Source organism: Perca fluviatilis, chromosome 13 (assembly GCF_010015445.1).
Source record: "Perca fluviatilis chromosome 13, GENO_Pfluv_1.0, whole genome shotgun sequence".
Classification (NCBI taxonomy): Eukaryota; Metazoa; Chordata; class Actinopteri; order Perciformes; family Percidae; genus Perca; species Perca fluviatilis.
The window spans coordinates 13,576,932-13,589,312 of NC_053124.1; positions in this window are offsets into that span (position 1 = coordinate 13,576,932).

Consider the following 12,381-nt stretch of genomic DNA (forward strand, 5'->3'; position numbering starts at 1 on the left):
GTCTTCAGCTGTCCTATATAAATAAAGTTCTAAAATGGCCAAAAAATAATCTTTAAAAAAACTAAATATTGTGATTACAATATGTCATTGTATTTTCATTATGGCCTCATTTACATTTTACGATTTGAGCAGGGAAAGACAATAACAGTCAGTTTATGAATGCAAAATCAATATTCATATTCCACACACAAACCGTTCTCTTGGGTAAAGAAAAAATATAAGTGAGACGTGGAATGTTTATATATTTTCTTTACCCGAAAAAAAGATAATCAATTTATCAATACAAGTATTAGATGTTCTTATTCATGGAACTTGTTATGGTACTAGCAGTCCATCAAAGGTAAAAGTGTCCGCCAGGAGGAACAATGGGTTGTAATAGGTAAAAAAAAAAAATGATACAGTAGCTAACATGAGGCTCCATGATCAAAGAATGTTTTTGTATTACATCTGTTTACAATTTAGTCCATATACTCGCATGCTCCCTCAAACAAAAAAATGCTTAAAAGAGGCTAAAAAGAGTCGCCAAATATAAAAAAGCACTTGGGTGGCCTTTATTATACCTGGGCAGCACATCCAAGTAAAGTCTATGTGTGGTAAGCACAGCTATATATACACGTACAGGTATGAAATACATATTGTCTAACACAGAAACAGACATACCACCCACATTTGTTTCCCACCATAGATCTCACACACACATATTGTACTGTACGTGCCTGAAAACACACCCACAGAAACATATGGAGTTGTTCTTTTATAATGGTTTTGTGTCAGCATATAACTGATGTCTCCCAACAGTCCCATTTATTCCCATCTCCAGCTAGCCTATGCTTGTCTGCGCCGAGAGCAGAATGAGCTGCAGCATCGCTCTCTCCTCAGAGATCACAGCGCTGGATATTTGATAGAGGCACACTTCCGTTTTTATCTGCGTGCACTCACCTGTGTTTCAGGGAAGAAATAGAGACCCTCCGAAGCACACGCAAACACATTCTATATTGTTGTCTCAAACAGTAGCTGCACTGAAAGCACAATCTGCTGTGAAGATGTGAATGAGCTACTTTTATTTAAACAGGTTTGTTATTGCACTTAATATTGTTCCTGTGCTGTAGTCTCTCCATCTGTTTTGCTATTTTCTATCCGCACATTGAGTATTGCACAGCCCCTGTTTTCTTAGCAAACTGTTGAACGCTGCAACAGAATCTATACAGAGCAAATCACAGACAAACAGCAGTGGAACTAATTAAACTTAAATACACGCACACTAATTTATAGTTCAATATGAACTATTACAACAACAATACAGCCTGCTAACGTGAATAAGCTTGTGCTAAACCCTGCCTGGTGCCTGTGTGGCAGCCATTGATTAAAGGCCCTTGTTAGCATGTACGACCCCTCATATGTTTCTTTTGTCATTGATAAGAGCTTTGTATTCACACTCTCTGAAGAGAGTCGGCTAATTAAAAACCAGTGACAGCAAGACTCAAGGAACAAAAGGCGTCGGTCCCACTGTCGCAGATTTGAATATGCATTAATTGTTGTTCTTTTCATCTTGGAAGTTTGTACACACTCAAGGAGTGAAAGGAAGTTTCTCCAGCAAGCTGGCTTTATTACAGAAGTGTGAGTCCACTTTAACTCTGAACTGTCAGCTCTGATCAGTCTAAACATGTTATAGTGATACCACAGAGTGTTAAATACAATATCAGCTCTATGATCTATGAATTTAAAAATATTTTATAAGTAATTTATTAAAGGTCCCATATGATGCTCATTTTCAGGTTCATACTTGTAATTTGGGTTTCTACTTTACATGCTTTGATGTGCAAAAAACACATTACTATTCTCATACTGTCTGTCTGTCCCACCTTGATAATAGCAACACCTATGTGAGAATGCAGTTCACTGACATGCTGATTGAGGGGCCGTCCACACGGAGATGCTTTTTGATGCAAACGCACATGTTTTGCAGCGTTTGGGCCGATTGTCCAAATGGATCCTGTAAACGCACTACCTGAAAACGTTTTTTGAAACCAGGTTTTGAAACCTGGTCCCAGGGTGAAAAAATTCGAAAGCGGCTCCCTTTTGGCTTCGTTTGGATGGCGAAACTGCATATGTTCGTATCAATGATGTCATCGCCACACCCCTCGACCTCTTTTACACCCTCTGTTACCCGCGGCCACTGACACACACAACTGCGGTGAAGCTAAGCGAGCATATCCTAGCCTAGAAATCTAGACGCACCCTAGCGGCAGCAAATTGAATTGATGTGGGTCTGGCTCAGGGACAGACTGGGGCTAAAAAACAGCCCTGGACTTTCTCCCAAATAGGCCCATCATCCGGCCATTCGCCCCTAGCCGTGCACGACAGACACTAGCCAGGAAGTCCTGATACTATGTACCAGTACTGTAGCCTATCAGACAAGGTATTCACAGCAAGTAACATCTCAAAACCAATGATGATAATTGGGGTTGTGTTTATTAGCCATTTGTCATCACTGTCAGCAATCCCACTTGAACTACCAACTACTTGTGACAGCATGCTTTTTCCACAACTACTAACACTACATCACAGCTGGTTATCGTTGCAGGTACAACAAACCACACGTGATTAGTCCTAGCGTGATTTTGGATGTGTTCAGAGGTTCAAGAGACTTCTAACTTTCAACCAATAGAGGCCAGTGCAGCTTTGTTTTCCTCCTTCCAGAATTTAACATGAAGTTACTTGAAAGAGGTAGGTGTAGGTACATTGTGTACAGTAAATGGCGCGCTGAGCCGATCTGTTTGCTAATGTTTTACTGTCCCTTTTTGCAAGTAAGCACATTAAAGATACCTTGCGTTTCACACCAAATCACAAAACCAATCAGTGGAATGCAGGGGCGTAGCATACAATTCTGGGCCCTATAGAAATGCATTCTCTATGGGCCCCTCTGCAAAATGTGATAAAATCTGTTTAAATTGAGTCATGGAAATATACAATGTACAACAAATATTATACTAGATAAGAGATGATATGTATTTTGCCTTGAAATAAGGAAAGACCTTCTCCCTCCTTGGATCACCTTCAGTTGCCGCTGTGCAGCCGCAAACAGCCACAGATGGCCTACCACTGTTTCAGCCGCAGCAGCTTTGGATGGCCCGCCGCTGTATAGCCCAGGCCAAACGCCTTAAAGTGATGGTTCGGAGTAATTTCACCCTAGGGTCCTTTGCACCATGACCTCGAGCCAAACACCCCCCCAGAAGCTTTTTTCACCTGGGTCGAACATTGGGAGCGTTAGCGTAGCGTAGCGTAGCGTAGCGTTATCAGCTGAATAGCTTAGCGCAGAGGCTAATGGATCCGAAGTGTCTCTTAACATTACCCCACTAATAATGCCCGAAATGATACCAAACGTCTACAAGTAGTACAAATAGGTTATGCACTCATAAAACGATGGATTGTAAAATTTGTAAGTACACCAGAAGTTTATGTAAATAACACTTGCCTGCTGGCTTCAGCTCTCTGCTGCCCCGCGCCCAACGGGCAGTAAGAGTGCTTAGGGACATCTACAAATTACAACACTGAAAAGAGATGCAACAAAAATATTTATTAATTTAATGATTAAATAAGGTAATGTCTCCAAACTTACCTCAATTATTGTCTCCTGCTAGTTATACTACAGCACTTACTTTAAAAAGAAGTTAAATTAAAAAATATTTTTGTTGCATCTCTTTTCGGTGTTGTAATTTGTAGATGTCCCTAAGCACTCGTCTTACAGCAGCAACAACAACAGCAGAGAGCAGAAGCCAGCAGCCAAGTATTATTTACATAACCTTCTGGTTTACCTAACAAATTTACAATCCATCGTTTTATGAGTGCATAACCTATATATACTAGTGTAGACCTTTGGTATCATTTCGGCAGTATTAGTGGGGTAATGTTAAGAAACTTCGATTCCATTACCCCCGGCCTTAAGCTATTCAGCGGCTAACGCTACTGCACGCTAACTCTCCCAATGTTAGACCCAGGTGAAATGGGTTTGCTTGGGGGGTTTTTGAAGTCATGGTGTAAAACCCTAGGGTAAATTACTCGAACCATCACTTAGCGTAAAATTCAAAATGCAAGATCAGCTAAATTACGTCATCTAGTGGAAAATCCCCAAAAGAGGTGGTCTTGAGCCTCGAAAGTAGCCAATTGAAGATTTACACGCGTGTTCGGAGGGTGATCATTGGAGCGTCCCTCAGGAGGAGGATCTCTCTTTTTGACGATATAAGGTAAAGTTAGACAAAGGAATCGTTAGCAAGCTTTGTCCGGACCTTGCTCGGGCTTTCTTGTGTGTTGATTTACTTTTGTGCACATTAAAGCTCTTTTTCTAATCTGATTCCCTTGACTTCTGTGTAGATCTTTTTTTTAACTTTGTTGTACAAAACAAGAAGAGCATCGAGCAGTCGCGACAAGCGGTGGAGTCTGCGCCATTAATCTGGCCTTGAGCTGCGGACACTTCAAATTGACTTCATCTCCTCACATCCACAGCTATTCATTCTAGCATCTTTTCTCTGTACTCAGTCCCCTTTCAACCCACAGTCCAACACCCCTGGTGGAATGGCGTGAAACCCTACACAGGAATGTGTATCATGTCACCTGCATGCTAGTGCATCTGCATGTGCATCATTGTGCAGGGGCTACAAGAACATATTATACAAGCTGTACAAGGACGTGCTCATTCGAACATTGCTCCATAGTGCCACTCGTGGTTAAAAACTCACAGATTTAACTTAAAAGTACTCTACTCACTTGCTTTTACTGCAGAGCCTGTTAATGTAACTAGAGAACTGAAAAAGGGAATAGGTGAGGTGGGATCTCAGAATTTGGGTAAGTAATTTCTGAATTACTGACTTTAATCAACAACCTAATCAACCTTTACAAATATATGTGGCCCATTCTGTTCTATGGGGTGGTACACATTTAATTATTTCCTCTTTCACAGTCAGATTTAGGCAAATAAGAAAAAATGCATAAAACAGTCATCTGGTTTTAATCTGAGAGGCAGCTACCTTGCTGTAGAGACATATGCTTGCCACTCTAATTAAACCATATGCAGTGGGGCATGAGTGTGTGCAGCAGAGCACCTCAGTGTGCAGCCAAGCGTTAGCACAGAGGGAACTTCAGCAGGTTAGAGAGGTGGAAGAGCCATTTTCCTCCGTCCCCTCCCTCTGCCAAACAGGGAAAGCACTTATTAGAAGATCCTGAACTGTCAGCAGAATTGCACACTGCAGGCACACATTCTGTCACAGCAGTCAAACACACTCACACTTTCCCAGGAACACTTTCTCATTTATACACCACTGTGTGTAACTAGGAACACAGTCCTGTCACCATGCTTATCTACTCATCTTACAATCTTTCTACCTCTAAGTGTTCTGCTTTGCAACTTCAACCTCAACTTCATGTCATGAAGGATGAGGACACATGTTGCTCAACAAAGAGAAAGAGACTGTGGTAGAGGGACTGTGATACTGTGCTTTAGTGTCTTTTTTACATTTTTTAATCAGAAAACTGCAGTAAAATGCAACACGCTGAGCAGAAGAACACACTCTAGTCATCTCAACCACCCCATTCAAGACAGAAGCAATGAAAGAAGTGGAACCCCGCTAATAGGAACAGGTACAGAAATCCCTTCTAAGATACTAGATGAATCACACAAATGGCCGCTTTTATATAGCACAATCTGAAGATTGGCCATTTGGTTGCAGGCTGTATGTCAGTTTCATTCAATATTGCCACAGAGAGAAATGGCACAAACCACCAACCTTCTAGTTCCAGGTCTATTTCTGTTTGAATTTCAAATGCATTTAAAAAATTAAAACTACAATGCTTCTTGTGCCAGAACCACTGGAACAAAGGAGATGGTGCATGCAGTTGTCATGCCTCAGTAAACTGGCTTTGTTCGATTAGGAGATTATGAAGGGCTGATGGGAATGCTGAGTTGGTATTAACTTGTATTATTGATGTACATTTAAATGTGTCTACTAATGAGAGGGATGTTCTGGTCACAGTATCACTCTACATTTCTCTTTTCCATTGTTCCTAGTTATAGCTGCACACAGTCAGCTTAGCTCAACCTTACCAGACTCATTCTCCTACTTTAAAGTGTTGCTATTTGCTGTCAGTCATGTCAAAAAAAAATGTCTGGACTGGGTAATCCATCACAGTAAACATGAAGAATTAATTTAGTTTTGCCAAGGTTTCTGTCTGTTTTATCATTATTCCACTGTGTCTATGTTGCATATATTCATGTCAGTGTGCACATTATATTATTCTTTCATCCTGTCAATCACATGACACATACAGCCTTCTCCAAGAAAGAATACTTTAGATAAAGTGCCGTGTCTTCAATATTAAAGACGGCAGTACATCTCAAGCTACTATAAATGGATAAAAAATGTATTATGTATTATTATATTATAAATTGTATATTGACTAATGGAATTTACTACATAATGACTGCCTTTAAACTGTGAAGTTATTGCAGAAGAGGCACTGGGTTGGTATAGGATATCATAATGACTCTTTATTAGAAGTAGAGAACATAATTCATCTCACAATTGCAAAGGTGATGGACAATGTCACAAATGTTACTTTTTATACTGTTTGTATCCAGTATGTGCTGACAACTTTAAAACAGTGGTTCTCAAAGTGGTCCTTGAGGGGGCTCCCCAGCTAAAAGCTAAATCATTACTGTATTGTCACTATACTGTAATTCCATTCATAAGTAACACAATGACATCATGTATGACTACTTTGGTCATGGACTTCATCATTTCTGTAATAAAACATATAAAAGCAAAAATCCTATCAGGTGTGGGACCCTGGGACAAAATCTAATGAAATGGGGGTCCGTGGTCTAATTTGTGGAAGTTTATAACGGTCCTTGGTGTAAAAAAGTCTGACAACCCCTTACTTAAAAGGGGCATCAACTGCTGTTTCCTACCTGTTTGCCCAACCCATCATCAGTGTATATGTCTTGTAAATCAATGGTCATTACGCAACAAAGCTGCTCCACAGTGGTGAAAAGTATTCCGATGCTTCACTAAGGTTAAAGCAGCAATGCTACAGTGTAAATACAAATAAAAGTACTGCATTCGTAATATTACTTAGGTAAAAGTAGCATGTGTCAGATAAGATAAATGTACTTAAAGTATCAAAAGTACAAGTACTCATTATGCAGAGTGGACCTAGACTGGGTAAACCCAGCCCGATCTGCCAGCGATTTGATTTTGCCCTGCAGCTCAGGCTGGAAACCTGTACGTTTATGTATCCTGCTTCCGTTACAATTTTGCGGGGACCAATCACAAACTGGCTTATCCACCTGGCGGGCTATTGGCAGGTTTAACACGATGACGATAGAGAAGCGACCGAGCAGCTTCTTGTTTACATTCAACATAGCGGCCACCGAAGCGCAGCAACCCTTTGATGCCGCTGTCGCTGTTATGTCACCTGGATCATTGGTCTGATTGGTTGAAGGACTATCCAATTGCTTACAGAGTCATTTTAACTACGCCCGTTGATCACGCATCATTGTGCAGTAGAAAATACAGAGCAGACTCCCCAGACTAATGTTCAATCTTAAAAGATTGAGTTTGGTCTGGTGATCGCCAGACTAGAGTGGACCCTGTCAGGGATTATAATTTGATGAAGCCTACTGTTACTGTGTCTAAATTATGGAAGTACAAGTATACAGTTGCATAGCATGGAAATATTTTAGCAAAGCACAAGTACCTCACAATTGCACTTGAGTGTAGTACTTGAGTAAATGTACTTAGTTACATTCCATCACTGCTGCATCCCACTACAATGTATCAACCTAAAGTACAAGCAAACATGGTGGACATGAATGTGGACAAACACATTGGTGTCCCTTTAAAAGACATTTTTTGTTAAAAAGGTACAAGTTAATTGTCTTTGTGGCTGGATGTTGCCAAGTTAGATGCATCACCATGTCCTTCTTTTCTCTAACGCTTCCATGATGCTTTGACAACACTGAGTTATCAGCCAAACATCCCGTGAGCCCCCAACAGTCAGAGCTGCTTAATCGTGCCCTCAGCACTGGGGGCTGATTTAGTAGCCCGTAGCTTTGGGTGTTAGAGTTCAGCGTCACATCATTACTTTTTTACACCTTACATTGATTTGTTTAGTGAGCTAACAGGCCTTGTTGTGGTCCACAAGGGGATAAAATAAACACTTGGAGAGAGTGCAGTCAATTGCACTTCCCATGGACACCGCACTCTGAGGTGGGTTAAATGGAACGGAGTAGAGACAAAAAAAACAAAGAGGAATAACCACCAGGACATGCTGTCGCAGGGACCATATATTCTCTGACGTTCCCTAGTCTATATCCTTGACACTTCCGGGATTGCTCCGTTGCCGCCGGATTTCACTCATTTAGGCCGGATATCCGTTGCCTTGGGCTTTCTTTGTGTTGGCATTTTAAACTCTGGTCGATTTATGAGGACTATAGTTAACCTTCTCAGATCTCTGCAGGGTAAATCCAGACAGCTAGCTAGACTATCTGTCCAATCTGAGACATTCTCTTTCCCACATGTGCAATACCTTAACTTGTAAGGGTTCTATTAGTTTTCTGTATGGGCGTCACATGGGAGCTGATTTTACACTGTGGCATTTTTCTTCGCCCTGGGCCTTGCATCATTTCCAGAAATCTTTTTATCTTGCTGGAGTAAGAAAGCCAACACAAGTCATGCATACAAGCGGTATCAATCTTCTCATCTATTCCAAGAAAGTGAATGTGGAAAGTAAATTTCCAAAAATGTCAAACTTTTCCTTTAATGTAAATCTCACCAATGTGGATGTTGTGAAGAAAATAATGTAAATGTGAAAGCCTCTTGTAGTAAGAAATTATGAAAATTAGTCTTGGTTTCATCTAAATACAAAACGCTTTTCTCCAATCTATGCATCAAGTGCGTTAATGCACATTAATCTGGGCTTGGACGGCATTTCTGAGCAACAGCAGCGTATCTTTAAAAAAACTGATCTCTACAAATGCCGAGTCACATGCAATCATTGACTAATCTACCTGGAACAGTCATGTCACATGGGAATACACTCGACATGGAATACGTAAGAGAGCCATCTGTTAATGATGAAAACTGCAACATTAGCAGGACACGTGAGAGGCTGCAAATGTTCATCCTACCATATGTGGTAGAAAGAAAGCTAAGACAATAACAAGGTAAATGACAGGTGCATCAATCACAAAGATAACAGACACCCTCAGGGCCCGATGTTTGTGGTGGCGCAATGAACAACAACCGTTTCCTGACCTTGCAATTCGCTTTGCCCGTCTGTGGGATATGTGTGCGCGGTGCACAGGTGGGAGGGGAGGCGCAAACCGGTGGGATGTTCATTCAAATAAGGTACAGCAAAGCGTTGCAGGTAGCCTACTTGAAATTGTGTCGAATGACACCAGGCTGCTACAAAATAACCACACACACCTATACATTGGTTATAACTTGGCTTTTTATGCAGGACATGTCGGATCATTAATCCTGTGCGTCACCAAGTTTTTAAAGAAACATTTCAGTGGTTCCTGTGTTATTCTTGAAATACATTACGCTGCAAATGCTGCTGTATCACATTTTAAATTGAGATGTGAGATTATTATTTGTTTCGATCTAATTAACGGTTAGAAAAAAAACACACCATCTGCGTTGGGTTGCAGATTTATGGTGCTGTGTGTTCATACCGTGCCGCTCTGCACCATCCAGACAACACAATGATTTCCTGTAGAGGCGTCTCTTAATTTGTTGAGCTGTTGTCGTCATGTGTCACTGTGATTGGCGCAGCAATAAGACCAGCGATGTGACTGACTGAGAGCGCAGCTATTAATCACCTCACCCTCTGATCTATTTTCACCCTTCACCCAACCCTTTTGAACTTTCCGCTGCTTTGCATACATGAACCAAAAAAGCAGGTGTGCTTGGAGACTCACACAAAGTCCGTGCACACAAGACTGCCCATTGCTCTTGCACGTCCACATCTGATTCACTCTCCCAGCATGCCTCACCATCCTTCAGATGTGAGCGGATGAAAGGTGTGTCCAATCAGCCCGTGGCATAATCATTGCAGAGCGCCATGAAAAATGGATTGTGGGTTTATGAATGGGAGAGTGTGGGTATGTTAGAGGAGTGGGGTGGAGGAGGATGTGTGTGAGTTAAAGGAATAAGAAGTACTGCATGCCAGTTTGGTTCCCTACACAACGGCAATCAATAAAGCATTAAAACTATCACGGGAAGGGGAACAAGATGTCACAGCCATCTGGAACTGGTTATGGTATTAATCCATTTGGGAAGGCCAGCTCCCCACATAACATACATCAACTACAAACACAACAGATTCAATAGAACAGCATGCATGTCTCAAGCCCCACTGCAGAGAAAATGCCACAAATTATATTGTTGTTGATGTATTCCTTTAGAGGGCTCCTTTCACTGTATGTTGACATCATAGCCACTAGACAAGGAATGCACCTTGTAGCCTGAAGAAGCTACAAACTTATTTTACTGCATACATGTTTTCTTATGAGCATATTTGCACTGTGTTGTTATTATCTTATCATCATGCATCTCGCGTTAAGATTTGTATTCAAGATCCTTTCAAGATACAGAGATGCTCTACAAGATCAATAACTCCTCCATGCATGGTCCTTCAGTGTTACGCACTGTGCAAACATATGACAGATGAACACCTCTGGCCTCACGGCATCACAGGGTGTGCTAGTAGTCAGACAATAGGAATATTTGATTTTAATGTGGAAGTTCTACATGCAGGATTGGCTCCAGGGTTGTCTGCGAAGGGGTCAAATGGGAAAGATTGACAGGACAAGCAGTTGCTTAGCCCCAAATTGCTCCGTAGGTCCTAAGGCAAAGCTATTAAGGTGAAATAACAAAGGGCTATGCTTGATATGCAGTTTAACAAGGAGATTATGGCTACTGTTTACTGTCCATTTGTGTTAGCTGTTGAACATTATCTGCTGTCTAACTCGCTAGCTCTAATCCAGGACTAAATAATATGTATTATGGTTGTGCATGGATATCTCCCAGAACTGTCAGATAGGTGCAAAGTAACAAATAACAGATTTATTTTGACAGTTTGCTTTTGACAATACAAACCCTGCTAAAACTCCTTTTGTAACTTTTCATTCGCCATATTTTTTATTTTTCAGAGTCACTGAAAATTTAAACATTTTTCCCCAAACAAATTTAATGAGCATACATGTATTAGTGTCTATATAGCAAGTAATGAGAAAGAGCCATGCAAGAAAAGAGATACATAGTACTGTATATTGTCCAGGATCAGGGATAGCTAGCTGCTAACTCTCTATGAAAAAGCAATCGGCAAACAAAATTAGGATGTTATTTTTTATTAAATTAAGTAATAAGTAGTGCTGTCAAACGATTAAAATATTTAATCGCGATTAATCGCATTAATGTCATAGTTAACTCACGATTAATCGCAATTAATCACACATTTTTATCTATTCTAAATGTCCCTTGATTTCTTTTTGTCCCATTATATTTTTTCATTTTAATGCTCTTATCAACATGGAAAAGTGGATCGGCTTGCTTTGTGCAAATGTTTTTTTTTTTATTGAAAACAACATTGGCATATACGTAGTGTTCAATTTCACACTAACATTCTCACTTGGAACCAATAATCTGTCACATAATGTAACAGTGTTACCTCCATTTTCCACTGCAGATAGTACTGCCTCATGCCTGAGTCGAGCGTGGCTGGTCGTCATAGCGACTATGGTTTCCCCTGACTCATTTGCTGGTTCTCGTTCTCCATAACCAACATAAAATCAAGGAGAGGGTTAACTTTTCCTGCTACAGGTTTCCCACCGTGGTCAGAAAGAACAGAGGAGACACTTTGTTTCTCTCACTGACTGTAGAGTCACTACTCGCTCCGAAGCTAATCGTCGTGACGAGCAGTTAACGCATTAAACTGACAGCCCTAGTAATAAGTAATAAAAGTAAGTAAGTAAGAAAAAATTTAAGTAAAAGATAAATGAGAACATGTACATTTCAGTACAAGCGGGAAAACCAACAAAATCAAAATACTCAGCAAACTTTCAAAATGATTGTAAATGATTTAAATAAGGATTTCCATGTTCAAAAAGAATAAAGTATAAAAAAACAAAAAATGTTCTGGTCCTACCCCTTTTTCTACTTAAGTTATGTACAAACAATTTAATTCTTCACTTATTTATACATGTATACATGCATATATACCTCTGTCCGTAAAATACGGACGCTTGGGCAGTGCTTCTCAGAGTCAGATACGATGCAAAAACCACCCTTCAGCGTGTGTATGGAACGCACAGGGCAGAGCAGC